Source organism: Microplitis demolitor, chromosome 2 (assembly GCF_026212275.2).
Source record: "Microplitis demolitor isolate Queensland-Clemson2020A chromosome 2, iyMicDemo2.1a, whole genome shotgun sequence".
Taxonomy (NCBI): Eukaryota; Metazoa; Arthropoda; class Insecta; order Hymenoptera; family Braconidae; genus Microplitis; species Microplitis demolitor.
The window spans coordinates 2,723,531-2,740,799 of record NC_068546.1 but is presented as its reverse complement, the minus strand read 5'-3'; the positions used below and the strand labels follow the sequence as shown (position 1 = coordinate 2,740,799).

Here is a 17,269-nt window from a genome sequence, read left to right as displayed (position 1 = left end):
GCTACCTTGTTCACCTCGCCGATGGTGCCGGGTTCCACCCACTTCGTTTCATCCATTCATCCTCCAGGGCTCTTCTGTTTTTAGAGAAGAAAATTTTAATTGGAATTCAGAGAGACGCCACGGGAAAACTCCTTGTGAACCGAACTCTCTTCTTACGGCTACGAGTTTCTCGGGTTATAAAAGACGGAATGAGGGTTCGAGCATTTCAAAGGACTCCCAGATCATTTTCTTTATTCACTTTTTTATTGTTCCAGTTTACAAGGTCGTAAATTTAAAAAACTCCTGTTACTTTAACAGAAAATCTAAGGCATTATTGGCAATAATGGACACAAGTCTGTCCAGTAATAACACTAACGGAAAATTATAAAAATTTTTCTAGCCAACAAAGAGACGAGACATCAAAGGAACGATGTCTGGCGTAATTGTCAGGCTACTGAAATTGTTTTACGACTAATTGATAAATCGATAGACCGTTGGAGCGAAAGATGTTTTCCCTCTGAAGAGCCCGCGTAAAACAAAAGGCAAAAGAACAATTATTTATTTTCCAAGCCAACAAAAAGAAGTTAAAAATAATTTAGCATTAAATGGTTAATTAAAAGACTTGGGTAATGCGTACGATGGTAAAGCGTCTGTTACCTCTTAGACACTGGTTAGGAGATTTAAATCTGTGTGTGTGTGTGTGTGACTAAAACACACGTTTGCCCTGATATGCTCGAAATAAAACAGATGCTTGATTACCCAAGCGCACTATGCCTCACTATACACACTCCCTTTCCAACTCGGCGATTTTCCTCACTGGTAATGTATCTTTTTATTAAAACCCTCTTAGCCACAAATAAAATTAACGCTAAAATGAACGAGCTTGTAAGAAAAAAAAAAAAGGTGCGTTTTTATTTATAATTCATGATAATATTAAATAGTGTCTTCTTTCATGAACTGAAATCTTTATCCGGCAACGTGGCGTCGTTGGTAATTTAAATGTGAAATTTAAGTCGACTTGAAATTGGAGTTATGAGACAAGTGTTGGTTTGGGTGGTAGTTGGTCTGGTAGTTGGGAGATGGGAGAGGTGGGAGTTGGGATCCTGGTTTTTGCATACTGGCAATGGTGGTAGTGAATTTTGGAGACAAGGACTTGGAACCGGAGACGAATGGAGGAGCAAAACGAAAAGAGACGGTTTATTATACGGAGAAATGGAAGAATTGCAGTTGAAGGAAGAAGGAGTAAAAGGAAGAAGAGTAAGGACAGGAAAATGAAGGAATGGTTTGTAGTCATCGTTGGGGAGAGCTGATCAATGGAGCTTGCAGAAAGCGAGAAACTACAATAGACGCGCTCGATTGAGTCCACTGTGAAACAGTTTGTGTCTGCGGTCCACCGAAATTGATCCGGCAACATCGCGTCTCCAATATTCTCTCCCTCTTCCACTCCTTCTCATTCCCATTCGCCTGGCTATGAAAACATATATCGCATTTCACCGTCCCATGGTTACTTATTCTTACATGTACGGCTGTCAAACTCCTTCCTGTGAGCTCTAGTCTGCTTACTTGGGTCCATTGACATTTCCTCCTTTGTTGTTTTTCTAAAACCATAAGGTTGTTTTTTATGTTAAATTATATAATGATAAAAATAATTCATTTTCACTAATGGAAGGAAGAGTTGTGAGATAATTAAAGCTAGTTTGAGTGGCGAAAAATAAAGTAGAGCGAGGCTGTCTTCAAGAAACCTTGGTCGTTGTAGATAACTGGTGATGAAGAATAAGAAGAAGTAAACTAAAGGTCTTGCAAGGGATGGGAAAATCGGGAGGAAAGTGTTAGGGTGGGCTGGGAGGAAGAGTTTAAGGTGGCCAGAAGCAGTTTTAGTAGCATCGAGACAAGACGGATGGTGGTTCGAGGTAAAAGGAGAGTCTGTAGGAGGAGAGAAATAAAGATGGCCGCGTCCCACCACTTCTAAGAGAGCTAGAGCTTGGGATAGCAGCCGGCCGGAGACCAACCCCTACTTTGAACCCCCTTTCTCAAGCTTCTCTTACTGCTGCTATATGCACCCGGTCTCTCTTTCTTGCTTATTCTACCTCGGCTGGGTAATAAAAGGAAAAAGGGGAGAAAACTGAGGAGCTGGAAGTTTAGTAGGCGGGCGTCAGGCGACCGTTGCTGCTGCTGCTGCTGCTGCTACAGGAGAGGGTGTCATGAGGAAACAGTTCTTATTGATTCACGGAACCTCACCCACCACCCACCTTTTTACTAAACAGAGAAAAGCTACGCTAACTTACAACTACGTTTCTTTTTTCTTGGCCGTCAGCGACATCTGTCATTTCTTTCAGGGTTCATTGGACCAGTCATTTAAATATCGACAGAAACCTTTCTTATAAATTAATCAACGGCTTTATGTAACAGTCCCCCCCCCACTTTTTGCTATCATAGAATGAAGTAGAGTTTTTCCTGGGTGTCGTTGAACTTGAGACAATTATTGAACGGGGTATTTTTAAAACTAAAAGAAAAGCCGAAAAGTTTTTGAAAAGTTATCTTTTTGGTCTTACTCTTGGGTAAATTGACTTTTCCTAATAAACCAACTCGCGAGAGGTAACTTTGACGAAAATCATTTAAAACTTTAGCGAGCTGAATTTGCTTCGCGTTTTAATAAGACCGTTGAGAGCAGCTTCTATATTCTTTTTGAATTTTGCAAAAGTTACTTTTTAGTAAATTACATTTTTATGGCAAAGTTGCTTGGGAGAAATAGAGGATTTGTAAAATTTTATACAATAGTACATGTCTACTTTGTATAACCCGCTATGAAAATTGAAAATTTTGTAAAAAATTCAAGTTTTCGGTTTTGGTCCGATTATTGAAAATTGAGTTTTTATCAGATCTCGGGATTTTGAAAACTTCAGAAGTCATTCTGACTATTTTCGGGTATAGCCGAGTGTGTATGTGTGGAAATTAATTTTTTTTAACAAATCGCAAGTAGTTTCCAAATTATTTGAAAAATTTCATTTTTTGGGTTTTTGATACAAAAATCATAAACCGCTTGACCAAATTAACTGGAAATTTTCTCAAAATTAAGTCTCAAATTTCAATAGCCACTAAGTATTTGATCGGGTAATTTCCAAAAATATCGTCAGACAAAAATTACATTTTTTTGAAATGCATTGTTTTTTTCTAGTCCAAGCGTTTTTTGAGTCTGATGGGCTCAAGGAAATTTTTAGGCTTGGTAGGATCAATCATTTTTCAGAATTTTTTTTTTTTTTTTGGCGAAGAATAATTTAATTGAAATTTTTTTTATAAAAAAATGAAAATTTTCGTCATCAAAATTATTAGAAAAAATAAAATGGCGGATTGCAACTAATTTTCGGTGTTTTGCCATGTTCTAGTCTCTCTCATTATGAATTCAAAAATAAATTTTTGAGATCGATTAAAGCTGATGATGATCTAATTAGCGCAGGTAAGTTTCGAGAGTTACATCATGAAGAAAACGGCAACTGTTAAATTTGGATAAGAAATGGAAAGACTAAAAAATATAATAGTATTATATGAATAGGCATCTAGATGAAATAAGATGATTTGGGTGTTCTTGGCATTAATATTTAACGAAATCCTCACTTTAACATTATTTCAGCCAAATTAAATATTAAGTGGATGCTGGAGAGTATATCGAAGAGATGGAGAGTTAAATGCAAGCTTGAGTCTGAGGGTTTGCTGATGATTGTGTTGGTGAACATTATATATAAGTTTATATATATATCCAGATAAATTTCTTGAAAGCATGCACTTTTGGTCTCATTATAATTTTTACTCTTGATGTTATTCTATTTTCAATTGTCTTATAAAATTGGCTGCATTGTATGAGAGTTCCATTAAATATATTTTTAAAATCTTAGCGCATACTTCGGTTCCCGCTGCATCATTTTCGTATTTAATCTGTCGTTTATCGATCGGTATAATTTTATTCGCGTCATATTTTTCACGTGTTTGTATATATATTTAACAGCTAAAATTATTAATAATTTTTTTTTTAAATTTAATTTAATTAAAATTCAAAATAAAATTTGAAAATAATTTTAAAGCTAAGATCAAGTTGTCATATTTTGGAATATAAATTTTTTATATTTTGTTAAAGAATAAAACAAAAAAAAATTTTGATTTTTTCCATCTGGATAATTAAAAAAAATTTTGAAAATTTTATTTTTCAATGTGTCTAAAAATTTATTTAAAATTTGAATTCTAATATGGTGACCACATTTCTGGAAATCCTGGAAAATTCAGGGAATTATAAATATACTGGAAAAATCAGGGAAAAGTCAGGAGATTTCGTCACAAATGGAAAAATTTTTACTTTCTTTTTGTTTTCACTGAAAAAATCCGATAAATTTTTTTTTTCTGTCAAAACTGTTCAAAAAGTGACGCGGCGCGAATGCGATTGTAAAACCGTCTTGAAAAAAAATTAGTAGGTTGTTTTTCATAGCGAAAAAATGAAGCAGTTGGAATACCTGGAAGTCGGGAAATTTTAGTTTCAAAAATCTGTGTTCACGATGTCTAAATAAAAATATAAAATATTTTCCTTCTTTTTCATTTAACCCATATTACATCCAATATTCTACACGATATTTGTAATCTGACACAAGCGATTCGGTAGTATACCTTATAAAATGTAACCCCGAGCTCCAGTGTGCTTGATATCTCGTTATTTGTCGTTTATGGGATCTTAGGACAAGTCGCGAGACCACCCGAGGATTTCGTTACTATTTATTCGACAGTGTTTCAACCCCACAAAAGGTCGTAGCAGAGATAACGGCACGAAAGACGCCTCTAGCGTATCGCGTTCTCTCGTTAAATAAAACCCAAAACCAAAAATCCAAGAACAAAAACCCCTATGAGATCTCTAATGATGGTGGTGATAAACAAAAAATATGTAAAAAAAAAATGGCGAACAAATAGGGAACGAATGAGTAAAAAGTTTGAGAACGGCAATAGTCTGATGAGGGATGAGATGGCAACAAACGATGCTGGCGTCGAGCGGTCTCGAAAAATTAATTATATCTCGAAAGTTGAAATCGAGTTGAGGGTGGAACGTTTGTTTTTGCCCTCGGCGAATATATACACACTTATATACGTATATAATATATAAGAGAAAGGAGGTAGGAAAAGAGGGAGGAAAAAGAGATGGGGGAAGAAAAGAAAGGCGAGGGGATATTTGGGGGTGAGGTAAAAGAGCCAGTGACGAGGCATCCGACTACTCGTACCTCGGAAAATTTTAAACGAAAGTTTGCTAATGAAGGCGACTCTCCTTCTCACTACCCCCTATTTCCTCCTGTTCCTCCTTTTCCCTCCTCCTGGTGACTGGTGTGTGCCAAGCAAGAGAAGGAAAATCGCTCGACGTCGTCGTTGTTCGGAGGGTGAGTTGAAGGTGCCACTGTGGGTGGAGGAAAACTCTAGGTTTCCCTTCCTCCCTTTTCTCTTTCTCCCTTTCCCCGTCACCCGTTACGGAGTTTCAGCTTTTCAGAATACTGCTATATATATATATATATGTATATGCTGGGTGCACGACGTCCTACCGGTTATCTCGATCCTCTCGCGCTTTCCTTCCTTTCCTTTATTATCCTTCGCTGATGATAATAAACCAACGGGGTTGCTTACTCGCGCTCCAAACTCTGGAAATGTTGAAAAAAAAAATAAAAAGAAAAAATCTCTTTAGTTTTTAATATTCTGTTAAAAAGTTATCAAGGGGAATTCAGGATTTAATTTTTTAACTGGAAAACCTGCTCGAACAGTTTCAGAAAATTTTTCAAGAGCGTTGAAAAGTACTTTTTTTTCCGGTTTATTGCTAAAAATTATAATAGAACTGATTTTGGAAAATTTTTCATTTTGAATGCAGAAATTTTTTTAGAATTGAAATTTGAATAATTTTTTTTTTAATTTTACTACAAAAATTTTCTTAAATACTAATGGCGTCTACTGATTTTTATAAGTGGGCGAATGTTAATGCAATCCGGAAAATTTTTCTGAATCTTCGATTAGAAAACTGGAGTTTCTGAATTTGGAAAATTTTTCGAAATGAAAATATTTTTTCAACAATTTTAGAAATATGTGGATATGAAAAGATATTTCTAATTTTCGTTTTGTGGAAATTAAAAAATTTTTCAACTTTTTCAAAATGTGTTACAGAAAGAAAATGAATCTCTTTAATTTTCTGCAAAAACACATTTTTTTAAATTATTTTTCATTCCATGTAGACTTTTCCTGCTAGAAAAAAAATTTATTTTGGGTTTTCCGAAATTTTTACCGTCAGAAAATTTGTTTTCTTGGATTTTCACGACCGTTTCCTATCGAAACTTATTTTTAAGTCTGTTTCCAATCATTTTGAAGTTTGTCATTGCCAAATTTTTTTTCACTATTTTCCGGAACTTTTCTACCTAAAAAACTACTTTCCATAATTTTCCATTTTCATTTTTCTCACAAATATCGTTTTAAGTTCACTTGTTATTAATTTCAAAGTAAAATAAAATTTTCCAGAAAATTTTATTGTGAAAATCATTTCCCATTAGTATTTTTCACATAACTACATCTTTCGAATGTTCTATTAAATATTTTCCAACTTTTCGAGCCAAACCAAAATTTTACAGAAAATTTCACGGTAAAAACCATTTTCCATAATTTTTCACCAATTTTCATCACACAATTACATCTTTAAAATTTTCTTTTGAATATATTCCATCTATTTAAACCGAAACAAAATTTTCACGGAAAATTTCATTGTAAAAACCATTTTCCATAATTTTCCATCAATTTTCCTTACATAACTGCATCTATGAAATTTACTTTTAATTACTTCTAAACTTTGCAAAGTACAGAAAAATTTTTTTCTATATTTTCCAGAGTACTTTATTTTGAAAAACAATTTTTCATCATTTTCCATTTAAATTTTCTGTTCAAATAATTTTCTTAAGAAGTTCCCTAATTAAAATAAATTCTTTCCGTACAAAAAAAAATATATATATTCAGTTAAAAATCTATTTTCGCGTTGACAAAAACAAAGAAATCTTAATTAGAACCCATAATTAATTTTTAAAAAAATAGTAACGAGAGTAAATAGAAGAAAAAAAGGTTTAGCTCCATTTTGCCAGCCATCTTTGGTCTGACTGAAGTCGAAGGGGATAACAACCCTTCTTTATTAATCCCACACCCACAATCTTTCTTTGTCTTCTTTTATAGCGACCCTTGGCGTCGTTATTCTTTCTTGCTTGGTTCCATTTTCTCACAGACAGTCTCTGTGTCAGAATAATAATACCCACTGACGACCTTCCTCGTCTTTCGGGGCTTGTAAGAGGGTAAGCCGCGGATGGACGTGAGGAGTGACTCGCGACAAGGGCTGAAGAGGCTTAAAAATTTTCAACCCCTTTTCTCGTACCATGCTCTCTAGAATCCAGTATCCAGGACCGAGTACCGAGGATCTAGAGAAGAGAAAGCAAGAGAAAGGAAAAGGATTTCTCTCGTTCCTGCTGGCAACCCCCCAAAAATCATTAAAACCATCCCTCGTCCTTTCTTTCCTTTCTATCTTTATTTTGAACTAAACCAACTCCCTTACTCACTCACTCACTCATTTATTCTTTATCTCATTCCCTCTTAGCTTCTAGAGAAACTCAGCCCCGACAAAAGCTGTCTTTCGTATCTGAACAAGATCCATCCCAGCAGCCAGAGGAAGACTCTGAGAATTTCATTAAATATTTCTCGAGGGTTTAAAATTATTTGAAATGCTCTCTGAAAAGTCTCGACGGATATTTACCCTCAGGCAAAAGTAAAAAAATTATCATTTTTTTTTACTGTGAGATACTCGAGTTTATTCATATCCACTCGAAGATAAAATAAAATTTGTAAACTTAATTTACTTAAAATTTTTTTTTTTTTGAAAAATTTAAGGGATTAAAAAAAAATCTTGACATTTTTTAAACACAAGAAGAAGGTAATTAATTATGAGTATACGGATCAATAAATGTATCATTCATTATGTACATACAGTAAATATATTAATCTAGTAATTGGTTCTATGTGTGAAATTTGAAAAGTTTTTATATTATTGAATTAATTACTATTTTATTCTTTATTCTTCAGCAATACAACAGTAGACTTCATTTAAATTGTATTAAATTATTTTCATACATTTTATTGTTCATTTAACAATGCAATTTATCGATTCTTATTTTTGCAAAAATACATGCTTGGGCGATAGTCGTAGCTCTAAAAAATTTTTGATCAAAATGCACCGAAACTAGAGATCTCAAGCTATAAAATGCTTTTTTTAAAACTCGATACGATTATTTTTCACAAAGTTACAGCCTTGCAAAAATCACTAAAAAATTTCTAAGATGTTTTTGCAAAAACATGTCCCTTTAATTTTTGGCATGAGTGTATTAAAATTTATTAGAGTCATGTATTGAATACTATGCAATGAGCTAATATTACTATTCATAGAAATTTATTCAAATCGCAAGTAAAATAATACTAACTATTGTACAGCATCTAACAAGTTACTATAAATTTACTAATTCTTCGAAAATACATAGATTAGAATCCCCACAAATAATTTTTCTTTTTTTGAAATTTTAATTTTTTTGGCGGGATGTCCGACTCAGTTCGACCATTGATCAAAAAAAAAACTCTCGATACATGTTTTTTCTTACTACGAGCTTTGTTTTAGTGCAGGTGATACCTAAAGAACGCTCATATATGTATACAACTGTATATATATAAATAGATATAATAAATTTACTAATTTTGCGACAATGTATAGATTGAAATCAAAAATTTTCAGGGGTAGAGTGTGAAAATTTTTATTTCTTGTTAATTCGGCCGTAACCCAAGGACACTAAAGAGTGTTGGCCAGTAGATGGAATTCGCGCTTAGGGATCAGGGTTCGAATCCCGATTAAGGCAAAAAAAAAAATTGCTGCACATGATTCTCTGCTTAGGCTTTTAAGCACCATAGGAATTGACATTCTTAATACTTGCAACAATTAATAATAATGATCAGATCTAAAATTAATAAAAATATATTTTCTTTTTATTTTATTGTGATTTTCTAAACTTTAGTAAATTGTCAAATAAAATTTGGTCGATAGTTTTAAAAAATATTACTTTACAGCTTGTACTTTCTTATACTCAGAAAAAAAATTTATAAAAGTATATAAATATTCGATTCTTAATTGGGCAATAATTAAAAAATTTGAATTAGGTTTAAACTTTTCCATATAAATTGTGTATTTTATATTCAGATTTTATAATAAAATTTTCTAATTTCTTTTTGTCCCGAACGTTTTTTTTTATTTATTCCAGAGCACGTTCATTTAAAAAAAAAAAAAAAAAAAAATATTTATTTTTTATGAAACTGGAATAATCTGACGTCTAATAATTTTTGATTGTTTTTAAAAGCGGCAATTAAAAAGAAAAAAAATATTTTGAAAAATTGCACTTATAGTTTTTTTAATTTTCTACATGTGCATTTTTTTTTTTTTTTTTTTTTTTTTTTTATTTCATTGCTAAAAAAAAAAATTCAAAAATTCTTAATTGTCTGCTAACTTCAGAATCATATTTTTATTTCATTGGAAACTTTACTATTTTTTCCATACAAGTCCAAAGCTTACAAGTCAGCGTATCCAAACAGCAGACCGTTGATTATTTTCTCAGCCTTATTAATTGAGCAGAACCCTTCCATTCTGAAATTAATTTTTTTTTCTAAGCTCTATATAATTAGGAATTCCATAATAACCCAAGATTATCTGTCTTTTCTAAATCGATAGTATCAAAGGGTAAAGTAAATATATAGAGAAATTGAGAATACTGAATCGATTTGTGGGCAGCTTAATGACGGAGTAAGTTCGGAAAAGGGTAAGTTTTACTGGCAATAATAACTTAATACCCTTGACAATAATAAGAGACATCGGTTGGTCTTTTATAAAAAAAGAGAAAGTTAAATTACAATGTAACGATTTCTATATATGTATACATATATCACATATGTGTTTCTTGTAGAACGAGGTTGCGTGACCGCGACATTTGCCAGCAGTGATTATTTTCAGTTCCCTAGGCCGCAGAATTTTTAAAGATTTTTTATTCGCCATTTTTTTTTTTTTTTTATTATTTATTTTTATATTTTTAAATTTAAATTGTCTGAGTTGCAGGCTGCCAGTATTCAAGAATACGTGGGAGTTACGGTAGGCGGGTTTTGTAAGAAATACTGTAAAGGGTTAGGGTGATACGAAGAAAGGGTGTAACTGTGGGGGTGAAATTTACCCTTCTCAGTTCTATTGCATCACGTGATGTTTCTCCCATCGTAAATAAGTCAGGATAGAAATGGTCGACTATTTTCTTAGAGGCGTTATATCTATTTATTTATATATATATATATATATATATATATATATATATATATATATATATATATATATATATATATATATATACATTTGTATATATGTATGAGCAAAACAATGCTTGTAGTAAGAAAAAACATGTATCGGGAGTTTAATATTTGATCAATGTTCGAACTGAGTCGGATATCCCGCCAAGAAAATTTTAAATTTCAAAAATCGAAAAATTATTTGTGGGAATTTTAATCTATATGTTGTCGAAGAATCAGTAAATTTGTAGTAACTTGTTCGATGCTGTACAATAGTTGATATTATTTTCCTCGCGATTTGAATAAATTTCTATGAATAGTAACATTAGCTCATTGCATAATATTCAATACATGACTCTTTTTTTTTTTTTTTTGCCTTAATCGGGATTCGAACCCTGATCCTAAAGCGCGAGTTCCATCTACTGGCCAATAATCTTTAGTGTCCTTGGGTTACGGCCGAATTAACAAGAAATAAAAATTTTCACACTCTACCCCTGAAAATTTTTGATTTCAATCTATACATTGTCGCAAAATTAGTAAATTTATTATATCTATTTATATATATACAGTTGTATACATATATGAGCGTTCTTTAGGTATCACCTGCACTAAAACAAAGCTCGTAGTAAGAAAAAACATGTATCGAGAGTTTTTTTTTTGATCAATGGTCGAACTGAGTCGGACATCCCGCCAAAAAAAAATTAAAATTTCAAAAAAAAAGAAAAATTATTTGTGGGGATTCTAATCTATGTATTTTCGAAGAATTAGTAAATTTATAGTAACTTATTAGATGCTGTACAATAGTTGGTATTATTTTACTTGCGATTTGAATAAATTTCTATGAATAGTAATATCAGCTCATTGCATAGTATTCAATACATGACTCTAATAAATTTTAATACACTCATGCCAGAAATTAAAGGGACATGTTTTTGCAAAAACATCTTAGAAATTTTTTAGTGATTTTTGCAAGGCTGTAACTTTGTGAAAAATAATCGTATCGAGTTTTAAAAAAAAGCATTTTATAGCTTGAGATCTCTAGTTTCAGTGCATTTTGATCAAAATTTTTTAGAGCTACGACTATCGCGCAAGCATGTATTTTTGCAGAGATAAGAATCGATAAATTGCATTGTTAAATGAACAATAAAATGTATGAAAATAATTTAATACAATTTAAATAAAGTCTACTGTTGTATTGCTGAAGAATAAAGAATAAAATAGTAATTAATTCAATAATATAAAAACTTTTCAAATTTCACACATAGAACCAATTACTAGATTAATATATTTACAGTATGTACATAATAAACGATGAATTTATTGATCGGCATCATTTTTTTTTCAATGAAATTAGATATTGAATATATTTATTATCGGTAAAAGCTTCAAACTCGATGTAGTTTTAACAAAACATCATGTAGGAAAAATATATATATATATATATATATATATATATATATATATATATATATATATATATATATATATATATATATATATATATATATATCGAAGGCTAACGTTAAAGAATGTATTTAAAGCAATAATTGAAAAGTAAAAACAAATAAAAAAATTTGTTTTTTTCAATTCTTCTGACAGCTGAAATTTTTGGAAAATAATTTTGAAAATTAAACTACTTTTAATATAAGAAAAAAATATCATTATCCATTTTTTTAGGATCTTATTATTATAAACATAATTCTATCAAAGTAAAAAGTTACAAAGCAACAACATCCGAGTCAAAAATAATTCTGGATTTTGATCTCAAATATAAGATTTTGGGGTTTACCTCAACTTGTCCGATTTTAAATTCATATAAATAAAAATTTGGATATGTCTCACTTTGTACAGCAATATGAATATTGAACTTTCAGACATGAATGACGTTTTTCATGTACAGATAATAAATGAGGACAAAATGCGATTTGTCTCGAGTACAATTAAAAAAAAATTTTTTTTGACAGTCTTCGGTACTTGATCATTTATTTTTTCTCGAATTAGACAGTATAAGTTACACATTAAATTGTTTATTTCATCACTTCTGTTCTTATTTGAATTTTCTTTTTAACCGAAATTCGAATCACTAATTTCAGAGACGTAACCCTCCGCCCGTTTCCCATCTTATATATAATTTTACATGGAAAAAAATAATTGACAATAATTGTAGTTCAACTTTAAATGATTTATGTTATGTTCAATAACTAATGTCGTTTCAATCAGTAAAATTATGATTTTAATGTTTAAACTGCTATAATTAACAGTTAATCGTTTAAATATACTGCTTGACTATTTAAAATTACTACTTAAACCTTAAAAATAATTATCGAAATAAAAAAAATTTTTAATATACCACGTTTTTAAAACGAACTAAAAAGTATAAAATAATATTTCTCATTTTCATGAAGATTTAAAACCACATACAAATTCCGAACTTCTAACAGATAGTTCTGAAAATTTATAATTGTGAATTTTTAATAGTTATGAAAATACTTGTAAGATTCAAAACGGAAAACTTGGGGCACATGCAATATGTAACTATAAGAAGTATAGAGAAAAACTGTCAATGAAAAAACTTACAAATCAGTCCACATATTTGCAATGCATTAAAATTTTTAGTTGAACTATTAATGCATCAATTATCTGTTGCATGCACCCCACGTTTTTCGTTTTGAATCTTACAAGTATTTTCATAACTATTAAAAATTCACAATTATAAATTTTCAGGACTATCTGTTAGAAGTTCGGAATTTATATGTGGTTTTAAATCTTCACGAAAATGAGAAATATTATTTTATACTTTTTAGTTTGTTTTAAAAACGTGGTATATAAAAATTTTTTTTTATTTCGATACTTATTTTCTGCTTTTTAGTATTGTGTGAGTGAAATTTTGAAATTGATTTTAAAGGCCTGAATAAGATAATGACGGAGACACGCGACAAATTTCAGGTTTACTACAGTTTCTTTTCACTTAATCAAATCTGAAATAGAAAATCGCTAATTCTACCTACCAATATATCAAACTCATTTTCTATAAGATTTATATTTCAAAATATTAAAACAAATCAAAGCCAGATTATTTTTAGTTAAAAATTTTGAATATATGACTCTATTCATGGTGCTGGAGGTCCCAGTCGTCACATTCTTTCCATCTCCTTCATTGTATTTTCATTACACGGTGTTTGTTTATCTGTCATCCAGTTGTGAGCTATTTTCAAGAATATAACTCATCCAGAAATTAGTTATAAATTAATTATAAAAAATTCGTACTGAACAGACAAACAAACGAATATGAATTTTTTATTTGATTTTTTTTCATTTGTTTCTGTTTTTTTCATTTTTTTCTTCCTCTTCTAGTGCTTCTCCTTCTCATTTTTAAAAAATTTTTTTCATTTTCTTGCATTGTCATCTGAGTTTAAACTTTGTTCCAAATTTCAAGTCTCTAGCTCATCAAGAAGTTACTTTAAAATCAATTACAAGATTCCACCCGAACAGACATACAAAAAAATTCATCTGTTATTAATTTCTTACGTTTTACTCAGTAATATTTACTGAGATTCGGTCTAGGCGCGCTGTTGACGAGAATCTCAGTAATATTTACTAATATTTTTTTTCCGTGTACTGCTACAAAACTTTCAAATAGTAATAGTTTTATTTAAAATTAAATTTCAGAGGCCTTTTAGAATTCCTGTCAAAATCAATTCTTTTAAAAATAATTCATGTTTTCGTATAACAATTAAATAATTAACTAATTAAATTTTTTAAATAAAAAAGGATTACTACTGATATTTTTAAAAATTATTTTTTCATGGACCGACTTGCCCTTAATCAAATTTTTCTATACTTCAATAATATTTTTTACTTTTCATTCTATTCAAGTAAATTTTTTTCTTACCTAAAAAATTCAGTTTCCTCTAAAAAAAAAATTAATTTTTTTTTATTTGAAGAGAAAAAATCTTTTTTGTATAATTTACACACCCCCCCTCCCCTCCCTAACGATTCAAACACAATTTCATTAGTAAAATAATAAGAGTAAAAAAAATGCCCCCTTGATTATGAATAAAATGAATTATTTGTTTTTTCAATGTCCAATTAATAAAATTAAAGTAAAAAAAAGGGGTGAAGTTTCTATCGAAGGGTCGTAAGATTTATTTACATGAAAAATAAAATTAAAAAATGAAAGAAGTCAAAACAAGAATCAAAAACGTGAATGTCTCAAGACTCATGGGATCCCGGCACGAGGCAAAGGGTTGAGTTAACATCCACCCAACAGAAACCCTCGACACAAATGTGCTTTTTACATCCACACACCCAAATCCGTGCGCATAAACAATAGCGTCGATTTAAATAATATTAATTTGTCTAATCTAAATCGTGGCTTCAATTCGAGATCTTGGTATCCAACAATTGCTACCCCTTGTAAAAGAACCCTTTCTTCCTCCTTCTCTTTCCTCTCTCTTTCTTCCCAGGGTCCTCTTGAAGCCCCTGGAAGCTTTCGCGAGCCTCGGGGCTGCCAAGGAGAATTCCAGCTCGCGATTCAGCATACACTCCTCAGCCTTTACTTATAAGACGCCTTCAGACCACAGAGTAAAGTATGGGGCCATACTTCACTCGCCTCAGGTTCTTCTCATCCCTTTATTACCTCCTCCTAAAATCCTCGCACTATTCCAATGTATTCTCTGTCTTTGTTACACACCCGAGTACCAACAACTCGTAATGTAATGAAACTTTGAAAAATCACGGCTATTAATTTAAAACGTTTAATTATTTTACTGCTGGTTTTTGAAAGGGGAGAAGAAAAGGAGGAATTAAAAATTTCATTTTTTCGTAGAAATCTATTATTTTTTTGGGCTGGTACTCTTTCATTCCATTGAGGACTCGGTTTAGAGGAGAGAAAGTTTGTAATTTGATTTTTAAGAGGAGTTTTAGATTACGAAGAGAGGGAAGAGGAGAAAAGGGAGAGTTTGAAATTAGATGTGTTTATGGGTGATTTACTCGAAATTGTGATTTTTATCAACTGTCAAGTTTAGGGTTTAGGTAAATGGGAAAGACAACTTTCAAATTAACTCTGAGAAGTTTTGGGATTTTTTGAATACGTGGGAAGAGGGGGGGGGGGATAGAAATTCAAGTTGTGGGGTAGGGACTTCAAATTTAATTTTTGTTTGGTAATGAGTTGGCTGTGTTAAGTAAAGTCCCGGGAACAAAAGTCGGATCTGACAAGATTCAGCCAGATTTCGTCGGATCAAATTACAACTGACCAGAAACTGAATTTAGATTTTGAATCTGCTCATGTGAGGACGTTTCAGATTTAATTGTATTTGCTGAATTTTTTGTGGTTCAGTCCCAGATTTTTTCATATATTCTTAGATCTGAATATATATAAGGAAATCTGAATAATTTAAAAAAAAAAATCGGTATGTTCAGATCTTACTAAATCTGATTATATCTCGACAGGTCTAATTTCTTTTTTTTTTTAGGTTAAAATAAGGAAAAAATTTTGGAAATCGATTTTTGAATTAAGAGAAATGTCAACAATTTTTAAATTCAAGTTCTAAGAATTATTTATTATTTTTAATGGTTTTTTATTCGATTTTCAATTACAGTCCTGACTATTTTGACAACTCAATCAAATTTTTCGTATTTTTGTTTTTTTTTTTTGGAAAAATTTTTTTTCTTATCAGTTTCATTAGACGTAATTTTTAATTTTGCATCCTGTTGTTTTGGAATTTTTAGCCATTTTATCTTTTTTATATAAAATTGAAAAAATTATCAAGTCTGATAATTTAATTTTTTTTTTTAAATAGGCGATTTTCAAAATAATTTTCAATGCAGCATCTTTGGTTAAAAAATTTAACTTTGTTTACTTATGGTGAAAAATATTTTTGACAAAATTCAAAAAAATTAGAAATTAAAATTTTTACTTCAGAAGCCGAGGGAATTTTATCGATAAATTTCTAATTCAAAATTCAATTTTGACGGTCAACAATAATGAAGAAACTGAACGCTCATATACTTTTGCACTTATAATTAGACACTTAGAAAAAAACTCTATGAATAATAAGACTAAATTTCCTGTAACTTAGAAAATTAAAAAAAAATTTCAAATTTAAACTTTTCCCGCCAAATTCAAAATAACTTTTTTTCGCAATAAAAATTCAACTTTTCACTCTGAGACGACCAATTTATCAATTAACAAAAAACTCCCGCCTTTAAATTTTTCGAACCATTGACCCAATGAAAAATCCCAAAAATTTCAAATCATCTAAACCGAACCCTTATAATTTCTAACCTGGACCACAAAATAAAAAAAAAATTACCTGGTCACGATTAAACGAAAAATCCAAAAACAGTTCGCTCACTAAAAAAATATAAATAGTATTTCCTGTGCGAAATCAGATGGAAGACTAAACTAAGTTTGTGAAAAATTGACCATTGACCGTGGCCTCCCCCCGTAATAACTTTAGCAATCCCCACTCGGGAACACGTGGGCCGAAATAACGGGGCATTAAGTCCAGAACTTTGAGCAGCATTGAAAGCATTTGATCCCGAATCCCGACACGATACGATACACCAGTGAGTAAGGATAAGAATGAATTTATATATAAGGGATACATATACATATATATGAGATCGTGGACAAATAAAAGAACGCGAACTGGACAAACCAGTTTACCGTTTTTTAAATTAGTCGTCCCTCGGCTCGGTCCCGCTGTCCGATGTCCAGCTAAAAAGGGTCCCTACTAAATAAGGGACATGTACTTGTGTATCAAAGACATTTTTTTATTTTTTCGATTCAGTACCACCTGGAAGAATTTCTCATATTAAAAATTGTTTTTTACCCGCAAGAAAAAGGAGAGAAATGGCATTGGATTGAAAAGGAAAAAGACGAATT

At 31.0% G+C, this 17,269-nt stretch overlaps 1 long non-coding RNA gene across 1 annotated transcript; it reads right to left on the bottom strand.

Annotated features, from left to right (window-relative positions):
* Window positions 1-172: 172 nt before the first annotated feature.
* On the bottom strand, window positions 173-16,761 carry LOC103573556 (uncharacterized). Its single transcript, XR_001345062.2, has 3 exons — window positions 16,695-16,761; window positions 5,232-5,639; window positions 173-1,577 (listed from the first exon to the last, which is right to left on the bottom strand). It is a non-coding gene; the product is annotated as an uncharacterized LOC103573556 (long non-coding RNA).
* Between the last annotated feature and the right edge of the window lie 508 nt (window positions 16,762-17,269).